This window comes from Malaclemys terrapin, chromosome 2 (assembly GCF_027887155.1).
Source record: "Malaclemys terrapin pileata isolate rMalTer1 chromosome 2, rMalTer1.hap1, whole genome shotgun sequence".
Lineage (NCBI taxonomy): Eukaryota > Metazoa > Chordata > Testudines > Emydidae > Malaclemys > Malaclemys terrapin.
This window is the reverse complement of record NC_071506.1, coordinates 197,337,642-197,362,162: the sequence shown is the minus strand read 5'-3', so window position 1 is coordinate 197,362,162 and position 24,521 is coordinate 197,337,642. Positions and strand designations below refer to the sequence as shown.

Here is a 24,521-nt window from a genome sequence, read left to right as displayed (position 1 = left end):
AGCAGATAAGAGTGACAGTGCCCTTGATTTACAATGGTAAGTATGTGTTTTGAAATTATTATAAAATAGTAAAAATCTAGCCCCATGATCGTTGAATGTTAACAATATTTTAACATATACATGACTGCCTAGAATTTCACCCTTTGCCTATGCTGCCTACCAAACTGAAACCCTTCTGCTCCAACAGCACAGGACTCGGCCATTTGATCTACAGGAGAATCTCCATAAGCTGTACAAAGATTTATGATAGATTGAGCTTTGGGATTCCATTCAGGAGTGGGAAATGATGCACACGCACCCACGACCTCTCACCAGCTTATTATAATATATTTAATTAATTTAGTCCTTTACTTATAATTAAATCTAGTAGTAAAGACAAGAGTATTTGGACAAAGTCTTTGGATATTTTTAGTATCAGAGGGGTAGCCGTGTTAGTCTGAATCTGTAAAAAGCAACAGAGGGTCCTGGGGCACCTTTGAGACTAACAGAAGTATTGGGAGCATAAGCTTTTGTGGGTAAGAACCTCACTTCTTCAGATGCAAGTAATGGAAATCTCCAGAGGCAGGTATAAATCAGTATGGAGATAACGAGGTTAGTTCAATTAGGGAGGGTGAGGTGCTCTGATAGCAGTTGAGGTGTGAACACCAAGGGAGGAGAAACTGCTTCTGTAGTTGGCTAGCCATTCACAGTCTTTGTTTAATCCTGATCTGATGGTGTCAAATTTGCAAATGAACTGAAGCTCAGCAGTTTCTCTTTGGAGTCTGGTCCTGAAGTTTTTTTGCTGTAAGATGGCTACCTTTACATCTGCTATTGTGTGGCCAGGGAGGTTGAAGTGTTCTCCTACAGGTTTTTGTATATTGCCATTCCTGATATCTGACTTGTGTCCATTTATCCTTTTACGTAGTGACTGTCCAGTTTGGCCAATGTACATAGCAGAGGGGCATTGCTGGCATATGATGGCATATATAACATTGGTTGACGTGCAGGTGAATGAGCCGGTGATGTTGTAGCTGATCTGGTTAGGTCCTGTGATGGTGTTGCTGGTGTAGATATGTGGGCAGAGTTGGCATCGAGGTTTGCTGCATGGGTTTGTTCCTGAGTTAAGAGTTGTTATGGTGCGGTGCATGGTTGCTGGTGAGAATATGCTTAAGGTTGGCAGGTTGTCTGTGGGCGAGGACTGGCCTGCCTCCCAAGGTCTGTGAAAGTGAGGGATCATTGTCCAGGATGGGTTGTAGATCACTGATGATGCGTTGGAGAGGTTTAAGCTGAGGACTGTAGGTGATGGCCAGTGGAGTTCTGTTGGTTTCTCTTCTGGGCCTGTCTTGTAGCAGGAGGCTTCTGGGTACACGTCTGGCTCTGTTGATTTGTTTCTTTATTTCTTTGTGTGGGTATCGTAGTTTTGAGAATGCTTGGTGATGATCTTGTAGGTGTTGGTCTCTGTCTGAGGGGTTGGAGCAGATGCGATTGTACCTCAGTGCTTGGCTGTAGACGATGGATCATGTGGTGTGACCGGGGTGGAAGCTGGAGGCAAGAAGGTAGGCATAGCAGTCGGTGGGTTTTCGGTATAGGGTGGTGTTAATGTGGCCATCGCTTATTTGTATGGTGGTGTCTAGGAAGTGAACCTCCCGTGTAGATTGGTCCAGGCTGAGGTTGATGGTGGGGTGGAAGCTGTTGAAATCATGGTGGAATTCTTCCAGGGTCTCCTTCCCATGGGTCCAGATGATGAAGATGTCATCAATATAGCGTAGGTAGAGAAGGGGCATGAGTGGACGAGAGCTGAGGCAGCGTTGTTCCAGGTCAGCCATAAAAATGTTGGCATATTGTAGGGCCATGCAGGTGCCCATAGCGGTGCCACTGGTCTGGAGGTATATATTGTCACCAAATTTGAAATAATTGTGCGTGAGGATAAATGGACGCAAGAGGATAAATGGACACAAGTCAGATATCAGGAATGGCAATATACAAAAACCTGTAGGAGAACACTTCAACCTCCCTGGCCACACAATAGCAGATGTAAAGGTAGCCATCTTACAGTAAAAAAACTTCAGGACCAGACTCCAAAGAGAAACTGCTGAGCTCCAGTTCATTTGCAAATTTGACACCATCAGATCAGGATTAAACAAAGACTGTGAATGGCTTTCCAACTACAGAAGCAGTTTCTCCTCCCTTGGTGTTCACACCTCAACTGCTATCAGAGCACCTCACCCTCCCTGATTGAACTAACCTTGTTATCTCCATACTGATTTATACCTGCCTCTGGAGATTTCCATTACTTGCATCTGAAGAAGTGAGGTTCTTACCCACGAAAGCTTATGCTCCCAATACTTCTGTTAGTCTCAAAGGTGCCACAGGACCCTCTGTTGCTGGATATTTTTAATGATCTGATGATTGCCAGGGTTAGTATTTTGAGAAAGGTAACATCATTTTGTGAAGTTGCTTGGGAGTGAAATGACTGCAATTCTTGGTTTCTGAGTTTAGCTTTCCCCATTTAAGTCTTGCTATTGCATGTAAAGGAAATCACTGTTTGCTCAACACCACTCTCAGAAAGTCCACACAGTGAGAAGCATTTCAATTGCATTTCAAAATGAAGTTTTCAGCTGAAGTGGGCATGTCTGAGCTTCATAAGGGATAATAGTGGCTTGTTGAAAAATGGTGTAATTGTGTGAAAATGGATGAAAGATGCAATATGATGAATTGTGAACCAGTTTCCCTCTCATTTCAGTATTAGTTTAACATCAGAAGGTCTCTACTGGTCAAACAATAAATATGTTGTTTAGCTATTAAACAAACTATTTGGAGCAGGACAGAAAACTCTTTGCAACCTCCAGCAGTGGGCTCCCTTTAAGATAAATAAAGTCACCTTGCAGCAAAATGGTAGCTCACAAGCTTCAGTCTGCTTTTATTTTTATTTTTTTTAAATACCCAAAACACATAAATACTATTCACAGTTTGCAAATGGGAAGCACGAGAGTTTTCACAAAGCTGCAGTGAACATCTCTACTAGAACAATACTCCACTTTCTTTTTCAGCACCACATTGACCTTAAAGGCAAATCACATGCCATGCTCGTGGGACCATGGAAATGAGATATCAGTCTTTTTGGGGGCCTGCTATTCAGAAGTGCCAAATACCCACAACTCCCATTCAAGTCACTAGACTTAGCACCTTTTAAAATTAGGGCCTGAGTGTATCTTCCTGCTAGTGTAAAATTGTTCCTCGCTATATATTCTCCAGTGCTTTGTCCAGTAGTTTTAAACGATTGCTTCGAAGACTACTCCAGTCCAATGTCTCCACTTAAGACATTTTTCATGATAGTCAACCTACAGGCCAGATTTTCCATTGCTCTTTCCTGCATTGGGCATAGGAAAGGGGTGGGGGTAAAGTAAGGGAGATAAAAAGGTAGTTTGAAGCCACCTTTGCATCTCCCAAATTCTGGGCTGGGCAGTGGACCTGCCTGGCCCCAAGACTGCTCCAAGTCCATGGCTGGTAAAGAACAGCCAGAGTGCAACATACGGCAGGCAGACCTCCTTCCGTGCCTGTCCTGCCCATTACTGGGGGCTGTGAGGAAGCCCACCAGAGGGTTATTATATGAACTCTATGCCAGGTACAAAACCCACCTTCTGACAGGGGATTTGTGGGCCCTGTGCAACACCAGAACAGGGGCGACATAGGACAGAATCTGGTCCTACATTTTAAAAACAATTTTTTTTAAGTCTGCAGTACTGTATTTGTGAAACATATAAACACCTTGAAGTGTATAAATAGTGCATTGCCTGTACAATTTTGTTACTCTGAACAAATACAATCATGCAAATGCATTTAATGCCGAGTGTAGGATAAACTGAGGAATAGTGATAAGTTGTATGTTGGTAAGTGACAGGTCAATTGCTTTCCTCACTGCAACAAAGTCATCGGTGTATTCCTTCTATCTGACCTTATGCAGTTTCTTATTTTTCATGTGTCTCATACAGTTATTCATCACCTTACCAGCAGATTGCTAAAAACAGACAACAATGTTTGTTCACAAAGTGATAAGGCAAAAACCAACTGAAAACAAACCTTATGCCCATCAGCCTCCAAGCTTCCTTTTCTCCACAACACTGATACCAAGAACAAATATCAAGCATCCTCAGTAATTATACATGTCAGAACTCTATCTAAATGGATAGGAAGTTGGGCCAGTGCTTAGAACTTTAGCCTGGGATCTGGGGAATCTTGCATTCTATTTCCTAACCTGCCACAGGTTTCTTGCATGATCTTGGACAAGTCACACAGCCTCTCCAAAATGGGAATAGCAGCACCGGCCGATGTCACAGGCATGTTGTGAGGGTAAACACATTAAAGATTGTGTGGTGCTCAAATACTACAATCATGCACCTCGCTGGGAACACACAACATGAGCACTATGAGATACTGCACTGGCTGCCTAGTGGTTTCTGGATAGAGCTTAGTGTGTTAATTTTGCTATATAAAGCCCTAAGGGTATGTCTATACTGCAAAAAAACACTGCAGAAAGTCTCAGAGCCCAGCTCAACTGACTTGGAACGGGGGGGGGGTTAAATATAACAGTGGGCTCGGGCTGGGGGTGGCCTCAGAGCCTGAATGTCTATTCTGCTAATTTTAGCCCTGCAGTGCAAGCCCGAGTCAGTTGACCCAGGCTCTCAGACTCACATTTGGGAGGGGGCGTCTTCCTGTGTAGATGGACCCTAAATGGTTTGCCCAGCTGATAAAGTGCCTGTCTCCCTGTATCTCACGACCATGAGTGAGATCAACCGATGGTCAAGTTTGATACACATCATCAAAAGAAAGCCAGGGTAGCAACTAAAGTTTTCTTCATGAGGAGAACTAATCAAAACAGTCTGCATTTTGTTGACCTGAAGACTATGATACACTAGTCGTGTATTAGGGAGGCTTCTGAGGCGTGATCAGGGAGCAGGATTTTGGGTGGAATGAGAGCAGCTATAACAGTATTTTGTTGCTGAATTTACTCATATTTTAATATTTCCAATTGTATTATTACCCCGTTGAATGATGTTCCTATTGGTTGGAAGTTTAATTGCCATCAGGACACCTGGGGAATGTGTCTAGGTGATTTTTTTACACTTGAAATCATAACAAATAAATGTCCCAAGCAAAGTGGAGGAAGCCCCATTAGTGGAGTTGTTTACGATTAGACTAAAAAAGCACTGAAGGGAACAAGTCTGGACTCTCTAATTTCGATGGTTCTTCAAATAAGCTGTTTCTCTCCCACCTCCAGAGCATCTGAGGCACAGGAAGATGAATCTGAGCCAATCAAAATGCAAATATTCCGTCATGGCCCAGCGAGCAACTGTCACATGCCTATTAGCCATGTTCTTTGCTCTACTTTAATTTAGTTTTTAAGCATTTGGTATGGATGGCCTTACAATTTATGTCTTGGTTACTGAACATTGTCATAGGCTAAGTGTCTCCCACTTAAAAAAAACTGTCACCTGGCTCTTCAACTCGATGGTCATTATTGGCAACTGTCTCATCTTCAGCACAGCATATTTAACAGCAGACCATTATTTTGTGTCGGTACCTCTTTCCCACACCAAGTGATCTCTTAATTATAAACTGAAATTAGTGCACGCTGTTGCCTATCCCCACCCTTTTGCTTTCAGTTTTTTAACATACTGTAGTGGAAATACAGACATTGAAACAGACAGCCCCATGGCAGGAAAGGTTGTCTGTTGTTTTGAAAATAGAAATACCACAGCAAAGACCAAGTTGTAACAGCAAAAAAATGACAGCAACATTTTCTTATATAAGGTTATAGAAAAAACTGATCCATGCTTCTTGCAAGAGGATGCATCCGTTCACAACAAAATGAAATGAACTTTACTCAATGAATTAACAAACATTCCTGCTAGATTACTCCTTTCGTTAAAACACGCCGATAATTTCCTTGGTTCAATAACTAACCTATTTTAAATTGTTTAAAAAGAAACAAACACACACCTCTAGCCAAGCCAGCCACTGTTCATACCACAGGCTTAGTCAACGGTTTTAAATCTTTGTACTATTAAAATGAAAACCCACCATGCCGGAGATTGGAGGTTACTTCCAGCTCTCAGCAGAAAACCATAAACCCTTGATGAGAACGTTGTCTCTTTGAATGACTGTGTGATGATGCATGCGGCATGGCTATTAACTTAAATGGCGTGGGTTGGGGAGGGACAGAAAATCACAAGGCTCTGCTATCAGGTTGGGTAACTCTACATTTTTCATTTTAAGCTTGCAAAAAAGAAATATAAAAGCCAGTAATGATACTAATAAAAGCTGCTTTCAAATTTTTTAGATTAAATCTTATATAAAGCTTGATTTGACCCGGATTTTGGTTTTGTTGTTGTGCTTTTTTTAGTATTTAACCTGCAATGTGTACATTTAAAGTAAAATGGTGGGATGGGGAGAAGTTAGTCACTTGTGCTTAAGAAGCTATTTTTTTCTGCTCATATATCTTTAAAATGACTATGGCTTTGAGAAGGGATTAGTTCTTGATGTGCTTTCATTGCTTTTTGTATTTAACATAAAGGTTTTATATGATCAAATCCTTAGAAAGATCAGCAACTGTAGGGCGTTTCATTGAATTTTATTACTTTTCTTCCTTCTCTCCTGCTTTCAAACAATGGGCAGGGAGTTGAGGAGTGAACAGTTGGATTTTTTTTTTTTACTGGAGTTCCTTTTAGCTAACAATCCAGACAAAATAAATTCAAATAAAATATTGACCCTAAATCCGAGCAATACGATTCTGTCCTCTGATTTTTATTCATCTCTCCTCCACCATTTTTCTCTGCTGTTTTGTGCTCCTTATCAACACTCAGTCTCCCAGCAATCTTTCTCCATCTCCATAATTTTTCCATTGTCCCACTTCACAAAATACCTCTCCCTTTTCCTTTTTTCTGGGGGGAGGGAGGGGAGAAGAAGGGGGGTACCTAAAACCCCTATCCTTGCCCACCCAAGTCAAAGCCTGGCCCAGGGATATGCAAACAGTGTGAGAAGCAGGATGTGATCGAAGAAATCAGCAGTTCTCTATGTGATTCTCAGATCCTAACACATACTAGTGAAACTAGCATCAGCAACTGAAAATTCATGAACAGTTGGGACATTGCAGAAGCTGAACATGTTATCTCTTAGATGGATTCCAAAAAGGTGAACAGTTCAAAGGGGAAGCTGATTTCTTAATCCAGCAGCTTCTTTCAGCAATTGTGACAAAAGGAAGGCAAAAGCTCTGAACTGTTTTATTTTTAATTTTTGTTTGAAATTTCCTTTCCTTGCAGGATCACACCAGGGTGTTTCCTGGTGTTCTCCTCTGAGCAGGCAATTTTATGTTATTGCTGCTTCTGAGGAAGCACTATCAAGCAGCAGGCAGGAATCCCTCCTCCCCGACCTCTGCTCCCACCCACCCACACACGCAGTGGGATTGTCCCACTGGCAAACTTCTACGCCCTTACTCTGGGTTCTTTGAAAAAGCACAACATGTATCTCCCCAGACTGTGCATGCAGAGAACTGCCCCCTCCTGCCAAAACCCCTATACCCAGACCTGGTGCGGGGGAGCAGAATCAAATGCAGTCTGCCAGAGCAAAACTTCACTTTTTTAAATGGCTGCAAATTGAGATTTACATTACTGTATACACCCCACAGTATTATTATGCACATGCTTTTCAATGAAAATATAACCCCAAATGGAAATGCTTAAGTACCAGCAATAAAGGGACTAATTCATACACCCCAGAGAACAAGTGGTGAACAATGCACGCTCAGTAAGATTTAGGCTTTATCCCTTATTAAAATAAAACCACGTGCCTGATCTCTAACCCTCTTTGATTTATTAATGTTTTTGTTTTTCAAGATTACAAAAGTAATGTGGAACAGAGGGCTTTAGAGGAATATTTATCATCCAAGTCCTATGTTCCAGATATTAAAATATCCATCAATCTCTCTGTCCACAAAATATAACTATATTTTTGGAGGATCGACAGGAATTATATTTTGAAGGTTGAAAGCAAAGTTATGCTGCTGCAGAAAATAAAATACAACCTCCAAAACTTGAAGCACAATCATTGCTACTATACAGCTTGACTGACATCTGACATGTCAATCTACCAAAATTCCAATTGTCTGTGAAAGATATTAAAACAAAACAAAACCAAACAGGAACATTTTCTCTTAAAAGGTCAGAGATTAGCGATTCTTAAGGGGCCATACACACAGGGCTAAAGTCGAGGAACAACCATGAACTTTCAAGTGTGATCTCTTATGTTATAAATTGTTTCCCTACACCAGAGCCTTTTACACAATTCAGTCTGGATTAAGGTCACAACTAGAATGGAGTCTTATCTTCTCAGCTGAATTCCATCCCTGCAGACATTTATTCTACATAACAAAATTTGTCACAATTTCCATTCTCTGCTCAGGAAACTCCTAGCACTTGAACAATAGGCGGAAGGGGTGAGGGGGAGGTGGCAGGGGATATTTCAGGTCCGAATTGAAATGCATAGACAAGAGCTGGGAAAGGATGCGTTAGGGGAGTCGTTTGCACGCCTTCTCCCTTCGCTGTGCATAGGCTTGGAAGTATTGGATTTTTAATCTGTAAACATCACCCTACACCTGCAAACGAATGAAAAAATACTTCCCTCAACAGTCAAAATTTACAGATAGGCACAGATAGGCACAGTTGACATGTGATGTTGACAATTTGTGTTAATGGCTATAAAGCTCTAACTTTTTGAATCTCAACATTTACTGTTGTTAAAAAAAAATTGTCTGCCCCTCCATAATTTCCCACAACTGTGAAAATTTAAATCAATAAAAATTGAAAAAAAAAGCTTTAAAATAAACCTTGATATTATCTATCAAAAATGTTTTTAAAAATGGAATTCTGCCAATCCTAGCTATGCAAAATAGACCTGCATCTAGCACCTGCTATCTATTCCTTATAGCCCTTTCAGGATTCTTAAAATTCACATTCAGCAACTGCCAATGGACCTTGCTTGGCTGGGACTGTTCTAGATTTTATGAAACTTATGAGGAAACTGCTGTCTCAGACAATGTCACAGGACCATGGCAATTGGCAGGTACCCAAGGCCTGGACTAGTCCATTGTACATATGCTTGCTCAGTGGGCTGCCTGCTTCCTGGATTGCTTGTCCATATGGCAATGATCAATCTGCCAGTTAACATGAGCAAGGGAGGACTGAGCGCTGCAACAAGGGAGAGTTAGTTGTTTAAATGAAGAGAAAGGGGAGTACTCAAAGGAGTTTGGACCAGAGGTGGGGGCGGGTTTGCCCTAGGGTGACCAGACAGCAAGTGTGAAAAATCGGGACGGGGGTGGAGGTGGTAATAGGAGCTTATATAAGAAAAAGACCCTAAAATCGGGACATCTGGTCATCCTAGTTTGCCCCCCATGTCCTCAGACCTCCCCCAACACCCAGAGCAGGCTGTTCTTCTGAACACTTGTGCCATTTGAACCTACAGGGAAACAAAAAGGGGTAGGAGCATTGCCAAAGTGAATTAATTTACAAATCTGACTGAATACTGGTAGAAAAATGTTTTGTACTATTTGCCTAGTTCTGCTAGGGTGCTTAAAGTGGGTAATAGCACAGCTAGTGAGGGTAAAAAGGAGAGGGATTGAGATTTTCTTTTTAATTTACATTCACTGTGACACACCTTCCTAGTGTCTGATTTACATTTAGAAAGCTCTCTGCAAGGAACAGATTTAAAATGAAATCTTATGTGCTTAAAATAGTAAAGTAAAATCTTAGGACACCAGCAATCTTTGGGCACCAATTAAATGACTTCTGGAGCCCACTGACCATTCCAACATCCTAATTTGCCATAGGAAAAGTATCCCATCACCAAATTGGCCCTATGGACTAGACCAGGGGTTCTCAACCTGGGGGTCGGGACCCCTCAGGGGGTTGTGAGGTTATTACATGGGGGGTCGCAAGCTGTCACCCTCCACCCCAAACCCTGCTTTGCCTCCAGCATTTATAATGGTGTTAAATATATATATAAAAAAAGTGTTTTTAATGCATAAGGGGGATCGCAATCAGAGGCTTGCAGTGTGAAAGGGGTCACCAGTACAAAAATCTGAGAACCCCTGGACTAGATCTCACCAAGAACTTTCAAATACATTTCATTTGAAGTTTCTCTGATCAGCTATCTGTCAGATAACTTGGCAAAATAAAGAGGGGGGGAGGCTAAAAGAATTTTCAAAAATATAATTAACACCCCACCCCCGCCAGTCACATATCTCAAAGTAGCTTATCTGAAACAGCTTAAATTTGGGCAAAAATATCATTTTTAGTAACCAAATGTGAATCTTTTGCAGTGTCAAGGAGTTTGTTTTGTGTCAGTGAATCAATATTTGCAGGGGGGGTGAGAGGATGAAAGCAATAAAGTCAGGCGTATAATGGAAAGTTTCAACCTTGTCCAACTTTCTTAGCATCAAATACAAAAATGACATAAAAAGTTACTGCTGACATTGGAGGGGCAGCTGCATTATAAAAGGACAACACTAGCTGTCTAAGGAATTAAGATTGCAGCACTGTTGTAACTGTCTTGGTCCCAAGATATTAGAGAGACAAGGTGGGTAAGGGATTATTGTTTATTGGATCATCTTTTGTTGGTGGAAGAGACAAGATTTCGAGCTGTACAGGCCTGACAAAGGGCTCTGTGTAGCTCCAAAGTTTGTCACTTTCTCCAACAGAAGTTAGTCCAATAGAAGATATTACCTCACCTACCTTGTCTCAAGGAATTGAGAGACAGGAGACAAGATCTGAAAAACTTATAAATTTAAATAGGAGTCCATTAAGGCCCTGAACCTGAAAGTACTTGCTTAACTTTAAGCATATAAGTACTCCCACTGAAGTCAATGGTACTACTCACATGTTAACATTACCTACATGTATAAGAGTTTGTAGTATTAGTTACCTAAGGACCTGATTCGTATTCTGCAAAGCACTTTAACACATGGCTTCAGTGGGATTTAAGCATATGCTTAATGACTTTGCTGAATTAAGGCTTATGTGGGCATCTGATGCCATGAATGGGATATCTCCTGAATACATTTAATCAAATGAATTCAGTTACAAATGGAATGACTCTGTACGTCCTAATATTAGGATACTCTCCCATTTTAAAAAACAAAGACATTTGTAAAGAACAGACAAATTACACACACACACACTCACTCACTCCAGTTTATTCTTTTAACTCACAGGATACAGCATGCAAGATTTTTTTTTTTATAGTAATTACACTTTGAACAGTTATTCTAAAAATAGCGTTTTTGGTTTCCAAATGTAATGGGTCTAATCCTCCACAGTTGTCAATTGGCATGGCTCTATTAACTTAAACAGGTTCACACCTACCCATTTACACCAGCTCAGGATCTGGCCCATAGTCTCTCAACAGTGGCTTTTACAATTTATTCAGTTTTAAAGCAAAAAGATTATTTTGCTAACAATTCACGAGGTGATAGAAAAATCAAGCTTATGTTCTTTCAGACTTATGTATTATCACCATCTCCTTGACACAAATGAGGTATATTTGCCTCCCACTGCATAGGAAAGATAGGGAGTATGGCAAGAAACCATCGTGGCTTAACTAGATCTTAAATGTTCTAAAAATAAAATAAAATAAAATAAAAAAGAGAGTCCTACTTTGGGTTTCATATTTTAGATCTGTTTTTGTACATCAGGCTTTCCACATCTTAATCCTGGAAGAGCAATTATAGTGCAATACCAAGCAATACTTTTACAGCAGTAAATTAAAGAGGCCTAACTCGTGGCCACAGCTGCGCCCTGTTATCTGTACTGTGTCACTTTAATTCAGAACACAAACTCCATAATTCTTTAAATTGTTACATGCTTGTCAACCACAACAGCAATTAATGTGCCTCTGCCAGGATGTACCATTTTAAAAATCCCCACAACACTGCAATGTGAAAGTAAAACAAAACCAGCCACACCCAACATTTTATTTTACTTTAAAAAAAAAAAAAAAAAAAAGAGAAGGACATTTTAAAATCTTCATAGAAAACTCAAAAAAAAGCAGCAAAGCTGGTCACAGGAGTGATCACAAAAATCAAGTTTGAAAATTGATTCTAAACCCATGAAGCTCTGTTTACAGAAGTAATCCCATCAATTCAGTGAGACTACCTATGTGCAAAGGTTTTGCAGGATGAGGCCTTAAATTAGTGAAAAGCAAACAAAAACTAAATTTATTGATTTTAACACACATTTAAACTCCTTTGTGCCAGAAAAATAACCTTGTGTTTCTTCCCTTCCCCACATTCCGATTGTTCAAGCCATTAGTCAACAGTTTGGAACGTACCTACAAGCCCTATTTAAAAAAACAAACAAACAAACACAGTTGGCATGACATGAGGAATAAATTCCTGAAACTGGCAATTGTCAGACAGGTAAACAATATCTTCCCCGCGACCCTTTTTTTTTTTTTTTTTTTGGGTGGGGGGGGGGGAGAGGGGCAAGGAGGGAGTCCAGAATAGAGATGGGCAAATAACTGATTTTTCAGTTTGGGAGCAGCTTGGGGGAAAAAAAAAAAAAAAAACTTTCAGTTTGGGCTGAACCAAAATGGAAAATTTGAGGTTTATTTAGTGAACTGAAAAATGTCACTTAATTTACAATACTCCACTATTGATTGGGCGAGAGTGAGTGAGATAGACTCTATAGCCTGGTGGTTAGAGCACTCACCTGGGGTGGGGTGAGGGACGTTCCAGTCCCTTTTCCAATGAATAAGTAAGTGTTTATAACAAAGTAGAACTGCTTCAGACAGGAGACACACAGAGATCCACTACAGAATAGCCTATAGCCTCGTGGATAGGACACTTATCTAGTAGTGAGGAGACCTAGGTTAAAGTCCCTGCTTTAGAGGGGAGATTCAAACCTGGGTCTCCTGCATCCCAAGTGAGTGCCCTAACCACTGGAATATTGGGTCTAATGGGGACACCCCCACCATCTGCTCACATGGTTCCTAAATCTCCTGGTCAATCTATCCTGAAAATTGAAATGTTTCGTTTTTATAGAGTTGAAATGGTGTGTTTCAACATTTCAGAATATTTTTCTATTTTTGTTTCAACCAAAACAATTAGCTGAAATAGATGCAAATTCACAAACTGTTTTGGTCAACCCGAATCTGCATTTTTCAGTATTAAAAAAAAAAAGTTTAATCTAAAAACTTTCACCCAGCACTAGTCAAGAATCCATTTGGGTTTTCATGAAAGCAAGGGACTGTAGTATCTGCAGTGAACAAAGACAGCAATGATGTAGTCAGGAGTTATGTAAGATTCCATTACCTACAATATATTTCTTAGCTGCAGCACCTGTTGTTTCCTACATAAGAGTTGCACATTCCAAAGATAGAATGTCTCTATCTATACCTGTTTATAACAAATGGATATTAAGATGGCTTTGATTTCACAAACGTGAATATGATTGTATATATGAACATTTTTTATACATTTGAGTAATCTAAAACTCAACAGATATATTCCCCACCTGTAAAGTTACTCACACATGTGTTTGTGAAATCAGGGCCTATATGATTTTTAATATCACAGATCCATACCATATTGGTTTTAGGACTTTGGATTTTAATGATCGTATGAGCCAAAAGTGTAATGAAATTTTTAAAATTAATGTATGTTAAAATTATGTTACAGGTTTGCCCTGCACTACAACCAAAGCATGGCAAATGAGAATTACAGCTGCCATTCAAGTCATCAACTAGTCCAGTTGTTTTTAAATATTGCAGCATACCTGGGCCCAATCAAACACCTACTGAGGGCAATGGAAAGACTTCAGTGGGCATTGAATCAAGCCTCACCATGGTAAAATATTCAGAGATGGATTTTATATTGCATTTATTTGTTTCCCTTGTTTAAAGGTTTTATCATTTTCAAACTATTTGCCTTTTGGCTGAAGTTTGATGATCTCAGTGAAAAAGTGAACCTTTTTGGACATTTTAGTAAAATTCAGGTTGGCCACTGTCGAGATATCTAAGGCCATGTCTACACTACCACTTATGTCACTCAGGGGTATGGGGGAAAAAAAAAAAAGTTTGCCAGCATAAATGGTAGTGTGCCCAGCTCTCCCATCAGCACAGAGCGGCTACATGAGAGATCTTACAGTGGCTCAGCTGCATCAGTATGGCTGTGCCGCTGTCAGCTCTCTAGTGTAGACATAGCCTAAGTGTAAGTAACAGAGTTTTTGGATATCTTTCAGGCAACTTGTGCTTAATATATTCAAAACAGCCTTATTTTAACACTACAAACTTATCAAGCACTTAAAGAGTCATACACATATGAGTAAGGATTTGCAGAATTAAACTGAGTTCTTTCGGGGAGGACTGTCTTTTTATTTTTGTCTGTGTTTGTACAGCACCTAGCACAAGGGGTCCTGGTCCATGACTGGAGCTCCTAGGCACTACAATAATATAAATAATAATAATAATGATAGTCGTCCTTATGTATACAAGTAGTTCCATTGAAACCAATAGGTCTACATGTGAGACTATGGGTTGCAGGACCAGGCCCTTAATTCTCAAAGAGAACTAAGTTGTATATGTTACAAATCTAAATGCATGAATAAAAATAAAAACACTCTCTGGGGTGAATATCAATCCTTAATGTGGAAAAGTCAGAAAATTCAAAGCTATGATTCCCACAGCAACCATAATGGCCCCATGTGTATATGTAGTATTTTGCATTCTTTCCTAGAGACCCAATGAGTGAATTCTTAAGGGCTTATAAAGAGTTTATAAAGAATGCAAAATACTACATACACACATGAGGCCATTATGGTTGCTGTGGGAATCATAGCTTTGAATTTTCTGACTTTTCCACATTAAGGATTGATATTCACCCCAGAGAGTGTTTTTATTTTTATTCATGCATTTAGATTTATATAAATAAGATTTTTAAATAAATTGGCTATTTTATATTCTAGGCACCTTAACCATAATGTTACATTAGCAAAAAAATGTTTACATTAGTTATATTAACCACATGGGAAAACACACTGACTTTTTATTGTACTATTTGTTTTCATTCATCGTCTCAAGTCATATTTAAACAGATTCACAACTACTACAGATGTGTTTTTTTAATTTGCATCACAAGGCAAAACCCAGAAGTAAACATTACAGAGAGAGAGTTTAAAGATGATTAAAGTTTTAAAGATAATCACATTGAAGAAATATTGTCCCATAAATCTGTTCTTTTACATTGATAAAGGCCCTGATTCAGTTGGATACTAACCAAGTGTATAATTTTACGACCAGGAACAGCCCCAGTGATGTCAATCAAGTGTTTTCATGGATTGGGGCCATAGGTTCTGACAGAGCACAGGCTTACCTCCCATTGAAGACAATGGGATGTAAGCACATGCTTAAGTCACAGTGCTTTCCTGAATATAGGACTTGAATGTTTTGAAGTTAAAACATTTCCCCTCCTTCCAAAATATTTTCCTTTTCTTTTCACGTTAAGAATAAAAGATTCTTATGCTCACAAGGAAAAAAGACAACTCCTTTTACAACTTCACCCAACAAGCAACCCATTCTGCTGCAGAAATAACACCTCTAGCTGTAACAAAAACAAAAACTTCATACCGCTTCAAAGTGAAGACCATTTTAGACTTTTTAAATAGTTTCTGATGCAAAAGAAAAAAAAACAGTAAAACTATCTCCAGCTTTATTTATACTTTTATTCTTTATGTTTTGCCAGCCCTTCAGCTTTCTTCTCTCTCCTTGGGAGTATTTAGAGATTCCATTAGTTCAACTTAAGTTTCACATGTAGCATATTTGTAAAACCACTTAGATCTTCCCTTAACAATAAGCCTAACATGCTGGCATGTAAGAAGAACAGGAGTACTTGTGGCACCTTAGAGACTAACACATTTATTTGAGCATAAGCTTTCGTGGGCTACAGCATGGCATGTAGTTTTCTGAAAAACTTGACTCTTCTAAAGAAAAAGTTCTGTTTAGAAGGACGATAAAATAACAACATATGCATGGGTAAGAGGGGGATGCAAGAAGCAGAATAAGTGAGGAGGGTCCTTGCAATCTGGAGCCTAAAACAGGGAGGAGCTTGAATGTAACAGCTTGCTTTTGAGCAGCCGCTCGCATGGGAAAATGCCGATTGAGGCAAACCATCTCACTGCTATTGGCATGGAACCCAGGGAGAGATGACACAGTACTGATTACCCTCTCATCTCCCAGGCATGTCACAATGTGACCTAGGTAAAGAAAGGAGGCAGCAAGACTGACTCACATAGCACACATCACTGGCTGATGAGGGCTTGGGGCAAAACCCTAGATTTGGTGGATTTAGACCAGTCAGAATCTTGCTTCAACCTCGATTGACAGACTAAGTAGAATCACAGTTGGAAAGATAAAGAGTGAGCACTTCAGTTATTCAGCAATCTCCAAAACAGTTTGGGTTTATCCTTGAAAATTTTCCAGAGTCCCATTTCAGATTAAAACTTTATGACTCTGTAATTGTCGGTATTCAGGAGAGTGCTTTCTACACCATCTCTATTCTGCTAGTTATGTTGAGACACATTATAAAAAAATTAGAAAGTCAGATGGCTAGTAGCAAACCTTTTGCATTTTAAACTATGAGTCAGAACTGCCTTCTCAATTGGCAGGCAGTCTTTTTCCATTAAAGAGGACTGCCCATTGCTCTCATTACTTAACAAAAAATACAGAGCAGTTATTTTGTGTTTTGCTAAATATTTGGTATGGTGCCTTTCTCAAAAAAATAATACACAAAACAACAACTCTAATATCACAAAATTGTTGAGGTACGCTTAAGTAGGTCACCAATCTAACCTTCATTGTTAAATTCTTTCTGTATGAAGTGAATGCTATTCCATTAGCTTACTGTGGTAGCTGATCATAATCTTGTTTTATTCATAAACCTGATGCCTCCTCCTTCCCAAATATGATAATTGAGATATTAAATTGCTTTGTGTTTTTATCAGTAACCAGTGTTCAGTTCTGTTTCAACTATTTCATGTCCTGGTTGTCCCAAAGTCACTTTCGAAAAGCTAGTTTCAGTCTCAGAGGGCCCTTTTTATCTGTTATATTAGGCTAATTGGTAATCCCTCTTTTCATGGAAATAAATTCTAAAAGGAGGTCACTTTCCTGAAAGTTATTATGACCCAAAATGCTATATCTTAACTATAATAAGTGAATATGCTCTTTAAAATAGACCAATAGATCATGATTCAGGCCAATAATGTGAATATGAAATTAGTCATTTTTGAGAGTTCAATCCTGCAAACACTGAGTCCTTACCTCACATGAATGGTTCCACTGATTTCAGTGGCACTACCAGACAGCGCTACTCAGATGAGTAACCGTTTGAAGGATTGGGCTCTAGAATAATGTCATGAGGCAGGTATACCCCGTCACCACTTCAGGGAGTTGGGGTGGGGAGGAGGGAGTTATAGCCCCGTAGCAGAGTTCAAATAACTGCCCTTTTCCTCAGGGTAGTATGACTTAATGGCCAGAGTCATTAGTTCCGGGGAATTATGGCCCAACAGCTAGAATCAATAGGACCACCCTTGAATGCAGGACGGTATGGCACAGTGGCCAGAGTCAGTGGGACTGCCCTTAGCTTCAGGGCAGCCTTTATATGCAGGGTTATGTGGCCCTTTCAGCGGCGTGCGTATCCACCACTGGGTCAGTGGGGATCTGTCCAAAACATGCTGACTTGGTTCCCGGCTCCACAACTGGATTTATGTCTGATTCCCCTGGGCTACTTCATACCCTACCTGCCCGCTCTGTAGTCCGCAGACCCTCTGGGTCCTTGGGGTCATCAGCAGGCAAGGCCCCTGATGACAACTTCTCCTCATGGGCTTCCACAGCCAGCCGGGTATTTGCCTGGGTTTCAGTGTGACTGGCCTCTATGGTCTGGGGCTCCGATAGCTCCCAGCCAGGAGCCTGCAACACACATCCTCTCTACTGCAGTCAGAGCAGACTGAGCTTGACTGCTTCCTTTTATACTGAGATTCCAGTTGGAGCATGCCCAGAAGGGGCGAGGGTACGGTGACCAGATGTCCCGATTTTATAGGGACAGTCCTGATTTTGGAGGCTTTTTCTTATATAGGCACCTATTACTCCCCACTCCCGTCCCGATTTTTTACACTTGGTGTCTGGTCACCCTAGGCGAAGGGGCCTGGCTTCCTCAGCCCACAGTATTGGGTTAACCCCTTCCTGTCCAGTGCGGGGCAGGTATACCCTGTCTCCAATCATTTCAACATTTTTCCTGCTTGATTCTGCAGTGACAAAATGTATTCTTCCCAGCCACAGATGCTCAAAACTTTCCCTTCTCTGTGATAAGATTCACAGATGTAAGACTTTTACTGAGAGGCACATAACTTTCTACTGAAGAAAAAAAAAAAAACAATACTGGTAGTACCTTGCATAGTATTGCCATCCACAAACATTCAAAAAATCTTGAGTCATGCCCTCCAAAATGGGATTTATTTTTAAAACTCAGGATTTTTGAGCCAAACTGTGCTCTCTTTATTTGTCTTGTGGTTTCTGAGCCTCTAAGGAACCCTCGGTCACATTTTCAAGATTTTTATCTGCAAACATGAGGCCTAGAAGCTTCCTTTTTGAAAAATGAAAGCTGAGATTCTGATCAAGTCACTTGCTCCAGGAGCTGGGGCTTTAAGAAAAACACCAAATATGGTGGCATTTGCAATAAAGTCATAGGAGTTGGCAACTCTGCTTCCATTCAGAAACCTCAAAGTCCTTCATGACTTGACCAAGGATGTGTGTCCACTGCAGAGTTAATTCGGTCTCTTATCAGGATGTTGCCCCAAACCACCTCTTGTCTGCATACAAAAACCTCTCACCTGAGTTTGATGCTGCTTTAAACCCAGGCTGGATGGCTTGGTTGGGGGTATAGGCTAAGCGGTGTTTCTCAACCTTTTTGAGACCAAGGACCGGCTTGCTGCCTTCCTAAACTGTCTCAGGGAAATCTCAGGGACTGGCATCAATCCACGAACCAGTCATTGAGAAACACATGGGTGCCACTTTAACTCGCGTTGGTAACCCACCTACGCTTTGCAGAAAGACTGCAAGCTAAACCGCTTGAATGCTGACAGTTCTCTACTAACTTTCCCCAATACCTTTGTGTGCCTAGCGACAAACAAGCTCTTCCACAATTCACTGGAAAAAACAATCGCAATGCAGCTTTACTCACTGCAGCACAAAGAATCAGGGAAATGACCCCAGAAGTCCGAATGACACATATGGGTGATTGCAGCATCAGTAACTTGGGTATGGGTTTGAAGTGTGCCTGCTCACACTCAGGCTAGGCTAAACTGGGGGCTTACTAAGACCTGAGTGCCAATCACTCAAGTTAACTATGCACTGAGGACATATCCTAAAAATCACACAGCAAGCTGTTGGCAGAGCCTAGAATACAAACCATGGGTGAATTCCTAGCCACACTGAAGTCAATGAGACTTTTTGCTTTTGGCTACCATGGGCTGATAATTTCATATCTCGTGAGCCCCAGACTTTTGCTATGGCCATAAGACCCTGCTACTTACAAATAGTGAAAAGAGTGTGGAAGCAAAAGGGTAAAACACACATGCACCAATGAAAGTGTTTGCATTCCTGATTTTCTGTTTAAGATATAACAGATTCTGAAAATGACTAAGAATTTTATTCATAAAATCAGCCTCCACTAAAACAACTCAAAGAACATTCAGCATGGGAAGTTCTTCTGAACAGATTAAATATGGGTTGTGGTAAAATCATACATTGTGTCCAATAATCCTAGAATTTACATTTTGCTAGATTCTCACCTCATTGTTCACATTACAGAATGACCAAGGGAATATCGGCCATTTTGTTATCCTTAAATTATATATTTAAAAAAATAGAGAAAAGGAAAGATAATTTAAACAACTTCAGGGCAAAATTCTCCTCTCAGAGCTGCCTGACAGATCTCAACTTCAATTGACATCAATTGGATATCTGCTCAAAGCATATTTTAACATGGTTTTCTGAAATGGTGCTAAGTACAGTTTGTCCTTGGCTGTATTTGTAGTAAAGCTATGTTCAGCACCAATTCACCTACACCACCTGCAGATGTTCATTATCAGCAATAGGTAATTTTCCTAGCATAGATCAGCCCAGAGAGAGAGCAGAAAACCAAAGTTGAGCGCCTAGTGATCCAAAATTTAAGAGCTGGTATCTCAAAAATGTAGCCCTTGGACTACTAGAAAATGTTTGTCACAGAAAAGATGCTGTGAGCAGGTATTTTCATTTTTAACATATAACATGGCAACATGATAGGTTAAATGCATATATTTCTGCAAAGTACACATATACAGTGTATGTATGTGTGTAGCTACTCACATTTATAGACACACACACTCCCCTCTACCTTTATGGAAATAAATATTTTGTTAGGCAAGATCATGATCTCATTCATCCTGTACACATTGGCAGATTTGTCTGTGAACACCAATGCCACTCTTCCAATTATATGGTTTTAAAAAAGTAAACGAAAAATACTTCAGTCTCTATAGCTGCTAATCCCAGATTTTTGACTCAAAATTAAAATTTAATAAAAAAAAACCTTTCTTCTTTTTAAAGTTTCTTTTCTAAGCATTAACAATAATTACATGCACTGGGTATTTAAGAAAACAGTTCTTTTAAGGGCTTAGCATATCACCAGAGAATGTACCATCTTTTATGTATTCAGTCTCCTCAGCCTTGAGTGATTTTACATATCTTTTTCATCCCCTGTAAACCCAAAAGGAAAAGGAAATCACATGTATATGCCAATTTATTTTTTAATGTATGGAAACAATTCTCTAACTTAAAATGTTTTACTTAGCATTAAAACAATATGTGTGTTCAGTTTAAGACATCAAACAGTTTCTAATTATCAGTTTTGGACAATGTGCTATTCTGTTTCAAGTCACATGTAACTCACATAAACTCAAACTGGTCAGAAAGGCAAGGCATTTAAAATGCATGCTTGACATACTTTGTTCAACTTGGTATGTTTCAGCTGGATGTGGGTGAGAGTTAAGGGATTGGTTTATTATGGATTTATTTATAAAGGCATAATTCCACCATTCACATCCTCATATAGCAAATCTGCCCACTACTATACTATCACCTACAAGGAAATGATATACCAGACACCACCATTCTCCATATTCAAAAGGAACACTTACAGACATTGTCTGTCTACTCATCTAGCAATGTTAATGGCTCTGAATGCCTCACACTGTAGTGACATAATTTCTTTTGGAACTCTTTCAAGTCATTCATACATAACATTTACTATTCCCAAGTAGCACAACTGTATTACTGAATTTATATTAGGCACTACACTCAGGCCTTGGCTACACTGGCACTGTACAACGCTGCAACTTGCTGCGCTCAGGGGTGTGAAAACGCCCCCCCCCCCCCCCAAGCGCAGCGAGTGCAGCGCTGTAAAGTGCAGTGTAATCAGAGAGTGCAGTGCTGCACGCTCGCTCGCAGCGCTGCAAACTATTCCCCTCGGAGAGGTGGAGTACATACAGCGCTGCGAGAAAGCTCTTGCAGCGCTGGCGGCACGACTACACTCGCACTTCACAGCGCTGCCGCGGCAGTGCTGGGAAGTCCCAAGTGTGGCCAAGGCCTCAGTTTATACCAAAGGGTCAAAGTCCCTGCAATTCTTACCATATTAAAAGGTTGGGTTAGTCAACACAAGCTCCCTAAGGCCTTGTCTTCACAGTTAAGTGTGTTCTTACTGCAGGGTAGTTTTACCATGAAATCAACCATGGGAAAGTGGTATAATGCTGTCCCTGCCTAGCTACCTTGTGATAAAATCTACAGGTCCCTTGTCTTCACTAGAAGAACTATCACACATTAGTTACCTCACCATAAAAACCAGCTTTATAGTAGTTAAGACAAAGTCTAAGAAGATTTTGGACCTCTACTTTTGGTTACAAATAAATAATAATAATATATACCCAGCTGTCATATAGTGATTCTCATGAGTAGATCTCAAAGTGCCTTACAAAGGAAGTATGCATCATTTCCCAAGGCATAAAGCAGTGAAGCACCTTGCCCAAGGTCATAGATTCAGAGATTCAGAGAGTCTAGGACTGGAAGGGACCTCGAGAGGTCATCGAGTCCAGTCCCCTGCCCACATGGCAGGACCAAATACTGTCTAGACCATCCCTGATAGACATTTATCTAACCTACTCTTAAATATCTCCAGAGATGGAGATTCCACAACCTCCCTAGGCAATTTATTCCAGTGTTTAACCACCCTGACAGTTAGGAACTTTTTCCTAATGTCCAACCTAGACCTCCCTTGCTGCAGGTCACCCAGCAGGCCAGCAATAGAGCCAGGACTAGAACACAGGTCTCATAAGTACCAGTCCATTAGACCACAGAGCATCTTCACTTTGTGCTAGTAACAAAAATTGTGATTTTTAAGTTCAATTTCACAATTTGATTTCTCTGAGCGTCAGTTTCCCCATTTTCATCTCTTAAAACCAGTGGAAGGATTCCATGTAAGACTTTACTCTTCTTTATCTGCCATTGCCTACATTGATAGTTCCCTGCATAAGAGCCAGTTTTAGTTTGTCTTTTTGTCTGTTTTCAAATTAAATTAGCCATCCGCAGAATCATAGCGGAGAAGCTGAATTCTCCAAATCTTCCTGTGGCATCACCTCAACTCAAGCAGATGCTCAGGTGCTGTCTTGCTCGGGGGGGTTGGAGAGGTAGTAACAAGACAACATACATACAGTAGAACCATGCTAATTCAGCTCTATCTTAACTTCAAACCCCATAACACAGATACTGGGTGTATAAAGGCCTAAACTATAGAGGAGCCTACTCTAAGGGTATGCCTCCCAGCCCAGCTTGACACTCTTGGGCTAACAGGGCTGTGCTAGCACTCTAAAAATAGCTGTATAGACAGCGCTTTGAAGTTGCAGCGTGAGCCCTGCTAGCCCAAATCTGTTGGCCCAGCCTCGGAGGCTCGCTGCCGTAGGCTGTGTAGCCATGCCTCTAAAGGCCCTGCATTTACTGCAGGAAAAAAAAGGTGTGTTCTTAACTCGAGTTAAACAACTTGAGTTAAAATCTTAGTGAAATCAAAGAAACAAGGTTGATGAGGTAATATCTTTTACTGGACAACCAAAGTTTCTCAAATATCCTGGTACCAACACGGCTACAATAACACTGCATACAATAGCGAAATCAAGACATTTGAGTTAGCAAATCAAAGTAAACCTTAGACTTCCCCAGTCCTTAACTCAACCTGATAACTCACGTGAAAACTACAAACTGACTAGTCTTCACTAGGATTTTAACGCCAGTTAAGAACATACGTTTTTTTCCCCATTATAGTGAAGGCAAGACAACCAGCAATGTCCTTCCTCTTCCCAGCAAAGATTTAATCACAAAGAGATCTAAGTGAGGTCTCTTGTTATTAAAATTTTATTACTGTAGTGTATTGTAAAAGAATGTTGACTAAGCTTTTAGAAGCATCACCATAATTAAAACAAAACTCTGCTTGTCAAATAACCAAACAAAATTCATTTTGTAATGCACCATCACTGCTCTTTTGTTAATTTGCTAATTCACAATAGATTTCCCAAACATTAGTATACTGACTCTAAACACCAAAAGGTAATCACAGATACCTCATATATTCTTCATTCTTACATATCATATTTACCATTGCAAATATTGGAAAATATATACAGCTCTAGACTGGCTTTTTAGTTGCAGTCACATCAAAGTATGCTCTGCTGTCTCTGAATCAAAGTTAGAAACATCCATCATTATCTATATGCAAGTAAAACTTTCTTACACACTTGTATTGCCCCCCCCCCATTTAGCACACAGTATTAAGCGCCTCACAATATTTATCATCACAATATCCCTGTGCGATAGGGGCACCTCTGCGGCACCTGGCATTGGCCACTGTCAGAAGACGGGATACTGAGCTAGAAGGACCTTTGGCCTGACTAGGCAGTATTTGCTATTAAATCACTAATAAAACCAAGTACAGTAGGTCATCATAAAACACCAGAAGGCTTCCCAAGTGTATGAAAGGCTGGGAATGTAGAAAACAATATGCATGATCAGTATTTGAATGGACAATCTATATAAATTTCCTCAGCTTCAGAGGAATCATACAGATATGAATCAGATCTTCCGCTGTCTACAGCTAGGATCAATCACACAGAGGCCATACTGACTTCCCAACAGTCCCGCCTTGATTGTTCTGGGCATAATTCTAGGTCAGAGAGAAGCTGGAAAGGTTGGATTTCCAAAATATATGCAAGTATATTTTGTAAGGAGCAGACACCCACTGATTATTGAACATAAGGGGAAGCAGACCTGGGGCTGAAAATGAAGTTGTAAATCAGATAAATATATGTAAATTCTCAGAAGATATGCTTAGCATTCATGGGTGTTAATTTAAAAGGACAGAGCCT

The 24,521-nt window shown here is 40.2% G+C and overlaps 1 protein-coding gene across 3 annotated transcripts in view; it reads right to left on the bottom strand.

Annotated features, from left to right (window-relative positions):
* The window catches only part of ELMO1 (engulfment and cell motility 1), a 453,353-nt gene that overhangs the window by 387,075 nt on the left and 41,757 nt on the right, over window positions 1-24,521 (bottom strand). The window lies entirely within an intron of this gene.